The sequence below is a fragment of the Podarcis cretensis genome (assembly GCF_951804945.1).
Source record: "Podarcis cretensis genome assembly, chromosome: 6".
Classification (NCBI taxonomy): domain Eukaryota; kingdom Metazoa; phylum Chordata; class Lepidosauria; order Squamata; family Lacertidae; genus Podarcis; species Podarcis cretensis.
This window is the reverse complement of record NC_137175.1, coordinates 76,335,588-76,352,861: the sequence shown is the minus strand read 5'-3', so window position 1 is coordinate 76,352,861 and position 17,274 is coordinate 76,335,588. Positions and strand designations below refer to the sequence as shown.

The 17,274-nt window shown below is 42.7% G+C and overlaps 1 protein-coding gene across 6 annotated transcripts in view; it reads right to left on the bottom strand.

Moving 5' to 3' along the window:
* Window positions 1–17,274, bottom strand: part of DPYD (dihydropyrimidine dehydrogenase) — a 538,621-nt gene that overhangs the window by 483,471 nt on the left and 37,876 nt on the right. The gene's annotated exons all lie outside the window — the stretch shown is intronic.

Below are 17,274 nucleotides of genomic sequence, written 5' to 3'. Positions count from 1 at the left end.
CACAAAATTGCAGCTTCCGAAGAAGCTTGGAAGAGATGTATCTGTGTTAGGGTGAACAAAGAATTGCAAAAGGGAATGGAAGCGCAATTGCTTAGTTCACATCTGCCACATGAGTACTGGGCTGAGTCGCTAATGTCATTTTGTTACACGTGGTTGAGAAAGGTTTCAAAAGACTTGGGATGTTCTCCTTTTGAGAAACTGTTCCACAGAAAACCTTCTGTTGCCCATTTCAAGGTTTTTGGGTCTCATGTGAGAACAGAAGCTCCAGGTGGAGTAAAGAATGCCAGAGGCATTTTTGTGGGTTATGAAAAGGGTCTCTACAGAGTAATTTTGTCTGAATCTGGTAAAGTGATTCTCACAAAATTTCTAGAGAGTGCTCCTGAACAGGAGAGAGTGATTGTTCACACATTTCCCACAGGTGATGATGATGATTCTGATGATGATGATGAGTTTGATCTCATTGAGTTCAGTAGTACTGATGATGACAGCGATAGCTCAGACAGCTCAGTTGTCACAGTCATTGAGAAGAAATCTCACACAATGACTAGACCCTCAGAAGAGGAGGATGAACCACTGATTAAGCTTAGTACTGGTTCTTCAGAGAGTTCAGAGGCTGAACCAGAAAGCAGAGAACAGCAGCACCTCTTACGTAGGTCTGAGAGAGCAACGAAGGGTGTACCACCCAAGAGGTATTCAAAAGAGTTTGCCAACCAAGCTATTGCATGTGTTGCTGTTGTAAACGACCAAGGTCGAATTGAAGCTGTGTCTGAGTCAGAGACAAAGGCACAACAGAGAGTTGCTAACCAAGGTAATGCAGAAGCACTCATTCCTTGGAAGTCACACAACCAGAGAGGTACATTGGTAAAACCAATGGCGGGTAGTTCCAAGGGTGGAACTGAAACAACAGGGGAGTGTTATAAGTATAACAACTGTTTGTTTTCTTCTCTGGATGACGCTTTGCTCGCAGCACGCATTGATACTTTAGGGGGAGTATGTTATTCTAAAGCAGCAATGCAGCAGCAAGCAAAGGCTATAGCAGCCAAGTCTGCTGCTTGTGGCTGGAAAGCCAAACAGGATGTATGTGACTGTTGCCATGGAAACAAAGGGGCAGTCCATTCTGTACTGAGTACCGGATGTTAGCTCAGTGTGTGTGTGTCATATGACCTGTACAGGATGTACATAGGTGGAGTTTGGAGTTTCTCTCTGTTTGTTGATGAGAGCAGACATGTTTTCTCTATATGACTGCTGAAGACAGGAATAAAACATGTAGATACATTTCTGTCTGTGTCTGATTCCCCTCCCTGGGGACATGCTGGAGAGCAGGGAGAAGAGAAGCAGTTGGTGTGTTTTTCTCACAGCCTGAGGAAAATCGCCGGAACGGACCTCGTGTGTTTTTCCTACCGGGAGTCGCCGGAGGGAGGTCGAAAGAATTCAGCCGGTGCCTGGAGAGATAGGCACATACCTCTGACCGAGCCTGAATTCTGACAGAAACGATGCCTTATGAGGAACGGCTAAGGGAGCTGGGCATGTTTAGCCTGGAGAAGAGGAGGTTAAGGGGTGATATGATAGCCATGTTCAAATATATAAAAGGATGTCACATAGAGGAGGGAGAAAGGTTGTTTTCTGCTGCTCCAGAGAAGCGGACACGGAGCAATGGTTCCAAACTACAAGAAAGAAGATTCCACCTAAACATTAGGAAGAACTTCCTGACAGTAAGAGCTGTTCGACAGTGGAATTTGCTGCCAAGGAGTGTGGTGGAGTCTCCTTCTTTGGAGGTCTTTAAGCAGAGGCTTGACAACCATATGTCAGGAGTGCTCTGATGGTGTTTCCTGCTTGGCAGGGGGTTGGACTCGATGGCCCCTGTGGTCTCTTCCAACTCTATGATTCTATGATTCTATGATTCTATGATTCTAAGATGAGAAGAGAAATCGTGCTCCGGCAGCACGGCAGCAGCAGGAGGCCCCATTAGCTAAAGTGCTGCTTCAGGTTAAGTACGGCCCTCCGGAACGAATTAAGTACTTAACCCGAGGTACCACTGTAGTCTGACTTGAGATAAGACAGCATCCTATTTTTAAAACCACACAAATGAGATGCATGAAGCACCAGCGAGGAAAGCTAATAATCCTTTATGCAGTGGTACCTCAGGTTAAGAACTTAATTGGTTCTGGAGGTCCATTCTTAACCTGAAACTGTTCTTAACCTGAGGCAGCACTTTAGCTAATGGGGCCTCCCACTGCCACCGCTGCACAATTTCTGTTCTCATCCTGAAGCAAAGTTCTTAACCCGAGGTACTATTTCTGGGTTAGCGGAGTCTGTAACCTGAAGCATCTGTAACCCGAGGTACCACTGCATTTTGCCACCCAACATAGGCTTCTTCAGTTCTAACTTTTAGAAGAACAGAGGACCTAGAACTTTCATTCTGAACACCTAATTTGAATTTCAAGAAGGTGCCATCTGTCTCAGTGATGCAACACTCTAAGCCGTTCAAGTTTAGAATATGCTTGTGAAAATGTAAGCTTTACAAAGCCATCCTCTTAAAATCTCACTTGTACTCCAAAAGACAATTGTTGCCTTCCAAATAGGATTTATAATTCAACAAGGAGTGTGCTCTTTTTTTCCTCTTTATTGATTTGGTTATTGATATTTAGAATGTTAGACATGATAATCACTTGTTATTTTGAGAAGTCTTTGGATTATTTAATCAGCAGAAAACTTTAGAAACAACTGTCTAGTGCTTTATAAACCCACAGCAAAATTATAACAGAAATTTAAAACTGTAATATATTGCTGCAAGGATGATTATTAAGGGAAAACACAGCTGACATTTTCTGATTTATGCACACAATCAGAGATGGAGTCCAAGGACTGTGACATAATTATCTTCATGCTAACCATTTTTGTAAATCTCTCGACAGAATTTTAGCTAATTTTAAAATGCCTTCTGAAGATTAGCTCTTAAAATTGTTGGGGAAAATAACACAACTTATTAGCAAGGGTATAATTGTAAACCTTCCAAATACTCATTGTGAATATCATTTAGACAGTAACTCCTGCTTCAGCAGCTGGTAGAAAAGACTCCAGTTTATGGAATCTTGAAACAACAGAGTGGAATCTAATTAAAGAGGATTACATGCCAAAGAAAAATTATTAAAAAACCAACAACAACCAGACTAATAGACCATTGTTATGAATTTAAAAGCCCCTTCCAGCTTCTTTTCCCCCACGCAAACCTTTGTAACCATAACAAGGGAAGTGTTATTCCCTATAAAATTTGAACTTCCATTGACTTCTTATTCTCTTCAGATTCTAGAAAGTCTTCCTCTAATGAAAATGGGACACAATCAGGCATACAAAGGCCTCTCACCAGACATCACTGCTGCTTACCTTGCCTTCTTGGCCGCAGAGCTGTTCCCCACTATCTGCACAGGGTGCCTTCATACAGTAACAAACCAACACAGGACTCAGGGTGGCCCTGCATCTTACTTTAGAGAGGACCATCATCTGTCTGGTCCAAGTCCAGTATAAAAATCAATGAACCTTAGGAAAGGAGATGGGGTCTTGGAGTTGCCCATTCCCCGTTAGCACCAGGACAGAAGTCTGAAGAGGCATTCATGTGTCAAGGAACTGTCAACAAACCACAGGGCAGGCACACACAGAGAAGGCACGGAAGGCTCTGGTCCGTCTTAATCCAGCTGAGACATTGCTTAAACTGACCACTAGCTCTGCCCTTCCTCCTCTAGCCCTTCACTCTAGATCCCTCCCAAGGAGATGAAGGCTACATTGAGGGAGTGGGCTCCTCCTCTGGGCCTGTCTGGCCCATTGCTCAGCAACATGCAGGACTCTTCCTTGAGTGGGATGCCAGGGTGAGCGGGAGCCAGTAGGACTTGGACTATCCTGCTGCTGTGTAGCAAGGCCAACTTCTGCCTCCTCTCTGTATGAGTCTGTGACTCTAACCCTATCCTGGAAGGCCCTCCTTCTCCTGACCCCCCTTGAATGTTCAACCCCCCTGCTAGCTTGTCCCTTCTACAGACTGCTCTTTAGAGTCCCACCACCAGGATCCAGGATCTAAGCTGTCATTTTCTGTGCCCTCCTTGGGGGGCTCTTGGGCAGGTGGATCCCACCACTCTTCCTCATCCAGCCAGTCCCTGACACCAGGTCACCTGATCACCATTTTCCCCACTATGAAGAGATGTATTTTGTTTCTATTCAGATTTTGCCTATACATCAGTAGATGCCACTTTAAGCAAAACTTTGTCCTCTTTTTGGATGGTGCATAAGTGGTGACCCTGACAGGTGGTCTCTTCCCCACATGTGTTCTCCCCCACATTACCAGGGTAATAGCTGGAACCTTGTGGTTATGGCCAATTGAGCACATTTAGTTGGAAGAGAGGGCGGGAACTGTGAGGGCATGACCCTGAAGCAATAGATGAAGCGCTGTTGGAAAGGAAATGGCTTTAAATCATACGACTATCATTTAGTTCAGGCAGGCCTGCACAATTTATAATCCTCCAGGCCAAAGCCATGTCTGGCCACTCACCAAGGTCTCAGTAGAATTCCAGTTTACTTGCCTTCTTGGGAATGCAAAAGCAGAGAGGTTGCCAAATAACAGGCAGGAGGTAACAATTCTTGACACTCAGGCTTTGTGAGTCATGAGGTGTTTGGATCAGCATTAAAAGTTGTGCGTTGTATTCATGCGTAGAGCTTCTCCCCACCACCCATAAATGTGTTTTATTAATTTTTCAGTGGGGTTGTACAGTAGGAAAAAGGGGAAACAATCAAGTACAATCAAGCAGATACTGAACTCATAGTGAATTAACCACGCACTAGCCCTCATGTGGACAACAAGGCACCCTCCATGTTATGCACTACAAATCCCATCAGCCCCAAAGAGAACGGTTAATAGCCAGGGGCGATGGAAAATTTAGACAACAGCATATGAAGGACTCCACATATCTTACTCTGTGGTGCCTCATAAACCCATGTGGCACCTGTGTGAATAATCAACAGTCAGACAACACAGTTGACTTAATTGTGCATTCCACACACATTTTGAAAACAACAGAATACCATAGAATGACATGTTTGCAGAACTAGATGTATTAAATTTTGATCTACTAGATTTGATAACCCCCTTCAGGCACCATGGACCAGAAGAGTGGGCTTCACCCTTCCATATATCCAGAAGTTCCTGGACATATCCAGATTACTGCAGCCTCAAGCAATGTCTGGGTGGAAATTGTCTAAATTGTCCAGGAAAATTGTTTTTGCCAATTTCCCTAAGAAATAGCTGAAAAACGCCCAATTTCTGCGGGCAAAACTTTAAAAAGCTCAACCACTTTGCCAAACAAAAACCTCCACCGCTTTTCTGTCTCTACCTTTACACTCCCAGTGGTAATCACTGTCCACATTCTGGGGCTGAAGATCTGAAGAGTAGAGTGTACTATAAACATGGCGCCCCAGTGTGATTTAGAACCCTGTACTATCAGGATTTAGAATTGCATGGAGAGCACAGAAAGCTCCCGTGGTCAGATCTTGACGCCCAATGTGTAAATGACAGTGAAGCCAGACTTTTGGTGATGCAATGGAGCAGACTGAAGTTAGCAAGTGCTACACCACTCTCCCTTTCACAGAATGAGAACTGTCTGAAGGTTTGGATGCCCAAATAGGACAAATGTCCGATTACAATGCCCTAGAGAACACTGTTCTCAATAGAAACATTGTATTCCTATTCTATCCCTTTGAACTTGATCCCACTGTTCCTTTCAAACTTGTCTATACCACAGGATTCTAGACCTCACAAGCGAAAACAAACTACTTAGAGGAATTAGAGAGAGAGAGAGAGAGAGAGAGAGACAGACAGACAGACAGACAGACAGACAGACAGACAGACATATTTTTCCTTCTTCTAAAAACACACAAATTTCTTCTAGCTTGAGACAGGCAACATTAAGCTCAAGGCAATTTACATAACATCATTATTCATAATATATGAGTATGTTTTTACAATAATCTTTGCCTTTCATTATATATTCATTTTTGATGAACAAGCTGCTGTAGCTTTTGAGGAGTCAAGAATCTATGTAAAATATTTTTTTAAAAAAACTTCTACTCCATGCAATACTGATATTTTTCAATAGGATATTTACCATGCTTTTAACTAATACATAATAATATTATGCCAAATTGACATGCAAACATTTTTGTGTTTAGCTTCTGAGCAGGTCAAAAAGCACCTGAGGAAAAACCCTACCTTAATTGTTTTTCATAAAACTTCTTGTTCATGTCTCTTCACAGCCCAAATTTGTTCCTAGCTTGGTGATATTTTTAAGGCTTGGTCTCTCCCCCTCCCCCCCTACATCATCTTCAAGAATCACATAATGTAAAGTATGTAGGTCTTGAGAAGCTGCAACGTGTACAGAGGAGGATGACCAAGATGACCAAGGGTCTAGAAACCACATCTTATGAGGAACGCTTGAGGGAGTTGGGTATGTTTAAGCTTGGAGAAGAGGAGACTGAGAAGAGATAAGATAGCCATCTTCAAATATCTAAACAGCTGATACATGGAAGATATATGAAGTTTCTTTTGTCATGCCTTGGAGGGCAGGACTCAAACCAATGGCTTCAAGTTGCAAGAAAGGAGATTCCAATGAAACATCAGGAAGAATTTTCTGACAGTAAGAGCTGTTTGACAGTGGAACAGACTCCCTAGGGAGGTGGCGGAATCTCCTTCCTTGGAGATTTTTAAGCAGAGATGGGATGCCATCCCTCATGTATGTTTTAATAGAGATTCTGGCATTGCAAGGCATTGGACTAGATGATCCCTTCCACCTCTACAAGTCATAATTCTATGTGAAGCCACTGGGAATAATTGGAGTTTTGAGGCTCTATTCTCTGTTATATCCGAATCAGGAGAGGTTGTGACCATTGTGAACCAGAGTTTGGATGCAGTGGTGGACAGGATGAGGGCTAACAGACAGACAGAATCCTGTTAAGATGAAGGCACAGCAGGTTAGCGAATCTCAGGTGTGATAGTTAGGGAATTTGCCACTTCTACGTAGGGATACACCTCTCTCTTCCAAGGCAACAGGTATGTTTTTAGGGGGTGCTCCTAGACCCATCTTTGTCACTGGAGACCCAGGTAACTTTCACAATGAGGAGTGACTATTATTACATTAGTACGACAACTGTGTCCTTTTCTGGACAAGAATAGCTTGACTGCCCTGAGTAACCTTGCTACTGAAATACAGCAACGTGCTTTATGTGGGAATTCCTTTGAGACTGGTTTGGAAGCTGCATCTGGTATGCAAGACTGCTGCCAGGTTGTTGAACGGAGCACTGGGGCACATTCAAGGCCTTGTTATTAAGACATAAAGCCCTGAACACCTCAGGACCATGTTATGTACCTGAGAGACTCCTTGCCTGTCATAGTCTTCTTGCTAATCAACAATGTGCAGAGCTCAATGGAGTGGGAAGCCAGCCAACCAGAAGAGTTCCTGAGATGTACTTGCCTGGAGACAGCTTCAGTGTACAAAGTCAGGTCCAGTTCTAGGATTTGGGAAACAGCAATCCACACGGTCAGACAGTCCAGGGGTCCAGGAATCTGATGATCATGGGGTCAAGACGAGCAAGAAGCAGCAAGGTCAGGCCAGAAACTGCAAGCACAGTTACCAGCATCTAACTGCTGCTGGAAGCTCTGCTTAAGAAGGCTGAAGCCAGCTGGTTCTCGTCAGTGCCTTCTCCTTTAAGTCCTTGAAAGCTGATCAAATGCAGGTGGAGTCACTCTGCCTTCTCCCCTTTCAGGCTGCTGTTCAGCAGGTGAAGCTGACTCCTGGCCCATGACACTGCCCTTGTGCAAATTCGATAATCTCAGGAAATGTTACTCGGTACAACACACCCTGGAGAATATCACAGGGTAGTGAAATCCAAAATGGTCATTTTCTCCTGCACTCAGTGTTAGAATCTGAAAGCTAGGAGCTAAACAGCACCATAAACCAAGGCTATGGGTGCAACAACAGAATGTCTAGGCATGCTTTTTTAATAACAAGAATACAAAGTTGAAAATGAATAAACTGCAGTTAAAATATTATGTTCATTTTTCACATGGTCTAGTCCTTCCCCTGCCCAGCCCCCTAATATTCTTAAGAGGGCCTCTTCTCCAATCTTCAGAGTAGCTGGAAGTGGGGAGGCAGAAAAAGGTCCTCCTTTCCTTCCACTCTGAAGTTTTAATCTGAAGCTCAGAAATTGCTTGTGCTAATGAAATTGCCTGTCACAAAATGCGCCTAGATACAATGGGAGTTTCGAACACTGCCCACACAGCTCTTCTCCCTGCCTTACATGAAGCATCATCCTTCAGTTGATTATCGCCCAGGCTTTCCTTCCATGGTAAGAGTGGGCCCTGTTATTGCTGAGTTTTTGTTTTTATAACTTTGTTTTAGCAAGGTCTCTTCTACCATCAGACTACTGGGTCCAGTTACCCCAAATATTGTCTGCACTGACTGGTGGCAGCCCTCCAGGGTGTCAAGCATGGTTTTTCCCTGACCTAGAGTGTTTGGGAGTTGAACCTAGAACCTTCTGTATGAAAAAAGATGTTCTAGCACTCAGCTGTGGCCCCTCCCTTTTACTCTTTTTAAAGACTGCTTTATCTCTTTTTATGAAATTGCTTTATTGTTTTCGTGAGGAATTTTTGTTCAGAGATTTTCAAATACTGAGTGGTTTAGAAAGGCTTTCAAATGAATAAATACAGCAAAATGCAATGCAACAGAATGTAGAAAGGCAGGACATTGAATTTTCAGCTGAGATCCAGAAGCCGGATTCTTGATTCCATGTGGATTTCCTATTCAATTTTTAACATTTTCTACCCTCATTCAGCTATAGAAGACATTTCCAAAAGCAGCCCCGTGGAAGAAAACATTTATGTTTCAATCAGCCCCATAGCCTCACAGCTTTTTGTTAAGCAATTCCGTCCTTTTGTCCACGGGCACGTTTCGAATTATATATTCTTCAGTAGCATTAATGCAAAATGCAAAGAATCTTATTTCTGTTCAAACTCAGCTGACAGCAGAGAGAAAAGAGGGAACAGAATGCGGTCCAGCTGGGACCACCACAACAGATAATATTGATATAGTGAAGATGAGACAGACAAGGCTGAAAGGAGCAGTGGGACCAAGCTCAAAACATAACAAATAGAGTGCAAGAGAGCCAGGAGTTTGTATTGAGGGAAGGGAGAGTAAAACAGCGCTGATGTGTCAAGACAGCACAGCACAGTGGGAGCAATGTATTACAGAGAGGTGGAGTGTTGGAGATTCTGTTACAGGCTCCAGTTTTCAGTGCGCGGGGCTGTATCATGGGGATGGGCAAAGACAGGCGCTTCTGATAAATCCCATGCTTTCAAGTAACACCACCCGCGTGAATGGATTTATTCATTTGTTGCAGCTTATTTATTTTTTTCAAATCAGCTTCATGCTATCTGATGTTCTCTTTGTAATTATCTTGGGGAGAAATGTTTTAGCAGTCAACACAAGACCTGGGTGCAAGGAAACAAAAGGCACTCGTCATCCAGCAAGTCAAGTCACATCTTATTGCGTTAGCCAAAGATCATATCCAAAGCCATAATTCAGAATCATTAAGCTGATAGTTTTTTTTCTGGGGTTTCCCTCCTCTAATACAGCCCCAGGCTGGTGTCTCCAGATGTTTTTGGACTACAACTCCCATCATCCCTGACCGCCGGTGATGCTGACTGGTACTGATGGGAATTGTTGCACAGCGCATCAGGAGGGCACTGGGTTGCGCAAGTGTGCTCTACCTTTGCACATCCACTCACCAAATAATTCCACAGCAGCTGACACATGCATACTCTCTCCCCACACCCACTCAAAAAGGAAAAAAAAAAAGACAGCCTTTTTTGTACTTCTCAAGATCCACCAGATATGCCTCATTTCCCGCAGGTTAAAACCTACCCATTCATTACTTGACTCTATTAAAGGCTCATTTGAGCCATTGACGAAGTTGTACTTTGGAGCAGGGCACTTGAAGACAATGCATCAGTGCCAGATTAATATGACACAGTAGAGGAATATTTAATAATGGAGAGGAACCAAACGGGGGCCTCTTCATACGTGCAAACACTTTCGTACACACAAGGGACTGTGTAGAGTCACCCGTTTCATAAACAGCTCATTTTGCATAATCATGAAATGCTGTTCTGGAAGGCACCCAGATAAAGGACATAAGAAGCTGCCTTATATGGAATGAAAAACACGCTAAACCAGCCATCTGAGTCTCTTGGATACTGATTGGCAGTAGCTCCCCAGGGTTTCCTACTGGGGTCCTTTACAGCCCTATCTGGAGATGCCAGGAATTGAAGCAGGCCTTTTGCATGCAAAGAATGTGACATTTGGGGGCAGCATTTCAGAAAGGACAAAGGAATATATATAGTATATGGCCATGTGTGTGTGTGTGCGCATCACACCCGAAAGTGTCATTTACTGTGTAGGGACATGGAATAAGGTCTTCTCAGTAAACATGTCTCAACTGTGGGACTCCCTTTCCCTTGAAGCATGGAGGGTTGCATCACTGATGGTCTTCAGTCATCAACAACAACATCCAGATGTTCAACAACCTCAGAATGGTCATAGGTACCCCAACTCATGTAACAGATCATCTGACACACCATGCTTGCTCTGCAAAGCCCCGGGATATCCTACTCCTGAAATAATTTTAGCAGATCCTCACCAACCATTTTTTAAAAATCGTGTATTAGCTAGGAATTAAATATGGACCCCAAATGGTGGCCAAGAATTCAATCTTTATCAATATTCGAGTCCAAATGTAAAATCTAGATGCAAAAAAATTAAAAAAAATATTAAACTTTATCTCTCATGTGCATTATTTGTATGTTTTATACATTCCAGGGGAAGGCAGGTGTTGAAATCCAGAGTTCACATTTTGAAAACTAATGCAGATGACAACCATTTTAGGTGCATTCAACTGCCGATACATTGGTCCTTTTGGACCTGGAACAGGGCAGGATGGGGGAGGGACGAAGAAGGGGCGGAACAGGGTAGAGCACACTTAAACACATTCCACTGACATATGCAGGGGCCAGGAATGGGAGCCCCACACAAAATGGTTGCCGATTGTGTTTAATAATCCTTTAAATAATTTCAAATTAAATTCTTCATTTAAACTGTTTTTTTTAAAAAAAAAATCATTCTTTTTCTGTTAGAACAGAAACATGAGAACTCAAATATTACTTTGCACTGCTCCTTCTACCAAGATCAAGGACAGTTCTGATATCATCATAAAAACAATTTTAAAAATCCCTTATAAGGACAATCAACAGTACAAAAACTAGGGTTGTGCAAAACATTTTGCTATATTGTAATTTTCAGATCATAAACAGTGCTTTGGAAGAATGTAAAATATTTCTGGAGAAGACCATTGGCTGTGATTTTCACATTACAGTCAAACCTCGATTGTCAAATGTAATCCGTTACAGAAGACCATTTGGCTTCCAAAATGTTTGTCAACCAAGGCGGGGCTTCCGATTGGTTGCAGGAGCTTCCTGCACTCAAGCGGAAGCTGTGTCGGACGTTCGGCTTCCAAAAAAGTTCAAAAACCGGAGCATTTACTTCCAGGTTTCAGGAGCCAAAACGTTCCAAATTGGAGGCGTTCAGGAGCAGAGGTTTGACTGTATCTCCAGGGCTGGATTCAGGTCTGATGAGGCCCTAAGCTACTGAAGGTAATGGGGTGCTTTTTATGTCCAGATGTCCTTTGTCAACAACAAATTGCCACTGTTTTTTTGTGTTGAATATATGCTATTTGGTAATTTATGGACCTAGTAGGTATCTAAAGCCATTTACACATAACAAAATATGTATTTTATCAAAGTAATTGATATAATTGGGGTCCATTACTTACATCATAGGAGCCTACACAACACAAAACACTGTTGCTGTATGTAGGTTTTATTTTATTTCTTTTTTATCTTATATTTTGGAAATGTACATCCAGGGGTTTTTTTCTTTCCTTTAATTTTTTTTGGGGGGGGGGGGCAAGAGAATGGGGCCCTAAGCTTTAGTTTGTTTAGCTTATACTGTAAATATGGCACTGTGTATCTCGATCCTGTGCTCCTGGGGTTGCTAACTCAGCACCCATGGGCACCATTGCAGCCATGACGGCTTTCACTGGGCAGATGCCCTTGACTCAGAGCTTTCATTTAAAGGGAGGAAGGGAGGATTGCATCTAAGCCCTCCTAGAAGGAAAGTTCTGGGGCAAAACATTCTAAACGATATCTGTGAAATGAAGGTGAGTGTGGTGTGGCCAGCATGCATATTTTTCCTGGGAATGCTCCGTGTTGCTATTAGACAGCATCTCTCTTTCTCTCTCTGTGTGTGTGTGTGTGTGTGTGTGTGTGTGTGAGAGAGAGAGAGAGAGAGAGAGAGTGAAATCAATGCGGTGTGATCTCCACGGTCTGGACCAGCAGAGCATAGCTGCGTTCCTATGGTAAGCATAAGGTTATTGGAGATGGCTGCCACTCTAACGTTGTGTTATGCTGCTCTCCCCAGGCAGCCATTTTGTGTTATGCCGTGCCCCACCATCCAAAGCAGCTATTTTGTGACTGGCACCTCCACCAGCACTCTCTCAAAATTCAGAATGTACCCCCTAGTCCACAAAGGTAGTTGACCCCTGCTACCCTCTTATCAGTTTTCCCTGTCTACTGCCATTTCAGGATCATTTCCTTTTCTAGTTATTTAATAGTGGTACCTCTGGTTACGTACTTAATTTGTTCCGGAGATCCGTTCTTAACCTGAAACTGTTCTTAACCTGAAGAACACTTTAGCTAATGGGGCCTCCTGCTGCTGCTGCGCCGCTGCTGCACGATTTCTGTTCTCATCCTGAAGCAAAGTTCTTAACCCGAGGTAGTATTTCTGGGTTAGCGGAGTCTGTAACCTGAAGCGTTTGTAACGTAAAGCGTAACACTGAGGTATAACCCGAGGTAACACTGTATTGTTCATACTGCCCTGTATTGTTCATACTGCCCTTGAATTACATTCTCTTTGCCTACTGCACACATGAGTTAACCCAACCAATGACGGATCACAAAATTAATGGGATCATATGAGATTCGGCTATGCTTAGACATTACTATGGGAAACAAAGTTAATTCAGTAATATCAGTGCTTCCATCCTGAATAACTGACGCACACCCACAAAATTCCCAAATAATGGGTTCTTGGTTGGGTGGGAGGTAAGCTGCCAAAGAATGTCCACAAAAACAATCAGTACTTTTAGTGCAGCCCTAGTTGAAACACCAGTAAACAAACACTTTTAAATTCAATTCTCACTATCCCAACACACAATCCAGAGCTAGTGGTTATTTTAGGGAACTGGAGACACGTGGAGCAGAAAACCAGCTGTATCAAAACAACATTCCTCCAGGTGAAATGTGAATATATTTATCATGGCCCAAGCCAAATACAAAATGAGAAAGACCATTTCCAAAGGGATTACACCATGCAATAAGCGTCATTGGCAATCTACTGCCAGAGTCTGAGGCATGAGCTGGAACTATCAGAAAATATGTTTTCCCAGATGGATGATGCCGTCCAGCTGAAAAGCCTCTCCTTTGCCCTAAAAATAAAAAAGAACCCTGGTTTGCCAAGTACTGGTGACCCTTTTCCCTCTCTCACTCTCATTTCATTGCCTTCTTCCAACTGGAGAAAAAAGCAAAAAACTAAGCTCCCACATCAATTCCACAAGAAACTACTGCTTGGGAGCTGCATACCAGAATTTTACCACCGGTATGGTTGCAAGTGTGAAAGAGAGGGAGAAGGGGAAATGTGGCTTATTTCAGTTACTATTTATGAATCAGTTTCAGCTTTGAATTTTATGCCATTGGTACCAGCCAACCCAATGTCTGCCGAACTGTACACAAGATTCCAGGGATCTCAGTCCTTATCCAGGGTGTGTGTTTCCTTTGGGAATGAGGAACGATGGTGACTGTAGTGACTTTATGAATGATAGTTTATTTACACACACACACACACACACACACACACACACACCTGAGAGGCAGATGGGGATCATCAACCTGGGATAGTAGCCCATCCAGGAGAAGGAAAATTCTTATCTTAAACCTCTGTTGCCTTGTGAGATATCTTTGGGAGAAGAAAAGGCTGAGGAGTAAACCCTACAACAAATTCAGAATGGAGTCGCTAAGATGGTTCCGTGGTGCCTTGTAGGCTGTCAGGAGTGCATGCAGGAGGTGGGCCCTGTGACCAGTAGGGCTTTGCAGGACTGGGGCCTTCCTAAGTTTGTTCTGGAGAGGCAAGGCACGGCTGTATACCGCTTCTGCTTTTGATTTGATTGACCAATTTAGTGTGGACGCGGGTGGCGCTGAGAGTTAATCCACAGAGCCTAGGACTTGCCAATCAGAAGGTTGGCGGTTCAAATCCCCGTGACGGGGTGAGCTCCCATTGCTCGGTCCCAGCTCCTGCCAACCTAACAGTTCGAAAGCACGTCAAAGTGCAAGTAGATAAATAGGTACCGCTCCAGTGGGAAGGTAAACGACATTTCTGTGTGCTGCTCTGGTTTGCCAGAAGCGGCTTTGTCATGCTGACCACATGACCCGGAGGCTGTCTGTGGACAAACGCTGGCTCCATCGGCCTATAGAACGAGATGAGCGCGCAACCCCAGAGTCGGTCACGACTGGACCTAATGGCCAGGGGTCCCTTTACCTTTACCTTATGAACCCTAAACTGTGGTTAAGCTTAACTATAGTTAGGGAAAATAAGCCAGCTTCAAAAACCATGGCTTGAAGTTGACTTGTTTCCACTAACTTCAATTAAGATTAATCAAAATATTGAAGCAAAGGCTTCTCAGCTGTACTGGAGGGAGAATGGGAATATATGAGTCCTGAGGGAGGCTAGTTTAATTCTCAAATTACTAGAATATGTTTTTGCTTCCAGATGTTTTGGACCAAAACTCAGCAAACATGGTAAATGGCCAGGGATGATGGGATTTATAGTCAAATAACATCTGGAAGATTCCAAGTTGGGGAAGGCCAATTTAAGGTTATGTCTGAACCAGTCCTCCGGTTAACTAAAATCCCTTTGCTTCTTTGTTTCTGCAATATGTTATAACACTTTCCCCTAATCCTTCCTTTAATTTATTCCTGCAACTTTGAGATATCTCCTCCTCCTCCTCCTGGCTTCTACCCAACCAGCTCCAAGCAGGACATTCACACAACTATGATCCATGGTAATATAGTGTTGCCTAGCAATACATTTTCCTACACCTAGTCTTCATCTTTTGTAGTAAGGTTTTTCAGAGTCAGCTACAAAAAACCCCCACAAGCCATACACATGATTCTGCTACCTTCCTGGCAAATGGTACATGAAATCAAAACTTACAGATTCTGAATAACAATCATCAAAAGGTAAGCTTCTCCACACTGCTAGAATGAACCAAAACCACTTGGGAGCTAGAGAGCATCTCCTTTCTTCCCTTTCCCCAGGAAGCTGCTACAACAAAGTTGTGTGAATAAAATTCTGTTTAGTTTGCTATTCAGGCTTTCTTTTCTTCTTTTTTTAAAGGACTCAAACATTACTATTCCTAACTGGATTTATCTAAATTTTTATCGTCAACTGTGAATTCAAACCAAGCGTATTAGTCGTTTGAGCTTTAATCTAAGCAGAGTCAATAAACACTTTCAACTATGCATACAACCAGGAAAAATAACAAACAACTTAGAAAGTATAGCAGATAATCAAAAGAATTTAGTTTGTTCTCGGACCTTTTGAACCAAATCCTCAGAGACTATGAGAACTTGCAATTCCCATCGACTTCAGATGCAACATAAGTGGAAGCTGAACCAGCATGCAGAGTAAAATTCCCCCATCTGAAAACACAAGGCTTATTTGCTTAGAAGAACAGTTGTGTCGGCAGCATTTTACAAACACTGCCAGCTAAGCATCTTTAGCATCATGTGATTCCCAATCACTGCTAGAGCACATTAATTTGTCCGTTTTGGGGGCACAGCTTCATTCAGACAGTGATCCTCTAGATTTGGGCTAAGATCTCTGACTTCAAGTGATCAGTAAGAGCTGAAAAGTAGTTCTTGTATTTGCAGTAAATAATATGTATGAACATTATTTTTCAAACACACAATCACTTCAATACTTTTTTGTGTGGTTGCCACAATGTTAAGTCAACCCGCAATGGACTTTGAAACATTGCAGGGGGGGAAAGTGTAGCTCAGAACAGACATCAGTTCAAAGAGTCCAATGTCAAAGTCCTTCCTTTTGATGCCCCTTGACAAATTACACCAATTATTGGCTGAATAGTTGTGATTGAAAAGATCAATGATTCATAGAACTAGCATTCTACCTACATATCTCTAATTGCTATTGAACTAAGGTAGTGATTAGAGACAGATCTGTCGGACATTGTATGTGGGGGTTTTTTAAAGCACACATGGTGCTGAAGAGCACCTAATAAAGGGAAAAAAGAGTAATCTGAACCCACCAGGAATATCCACAAGTCTAAAAAACTTACACTTGATCCCTGTATGAAGGGTGATATATAAATTTAATAAATACATAACCAAGCATGTTGAAAGAAGGATAAAGCAATAAGAATTTTTCATGACATGCTAGTGTTGTAGGTGCAGGGATTTTCTGATTTTTTGTTGGAGAACATTCAAACATCAGACTTCCCCCCTCCACATATTCCAGAGTAATTCCCACTTCCCAATTCTTGTCTCCCCCCAACCCCAATACTGTTGTTGATTCAGATGTGGTAGACCAGCATATGCTCTAGTTATATATATACTGATGGCTGATATAGTCTGATGGCTCAGTCAATCCATAGGGATTTCACAGGGTCTTGATGGAAATTCTCAAATCTTTCAAAACTGATTCTAGGATACTCATTGTAACAAGGTTGGAAAATGTCTGGGAAAGCACCAGGCACAATTTAATTAGGTTTCTGAGATGGATGGACCTCTAACATTTCCATGACTACAAAAATCATTCTATAGCCCTTCTGATCAGGACGTTCTTGCAACAAAGCACTGGGCAGGGTGGGGCAGAGAATCAAAATTAACAATGGGATTTAAGACCATAACAAGTAACCAACAGCATCTTTGGTGGGAGGAGAATTTTAAAAAGTTTATAATAGAAGCCCAAGCAGACAAGGAGCATAATTTAAACCGATTTTCTATGTGGTTTCCACTTGCAATAGCATTTTTCACAATAAAGTTAATTTAAGAGC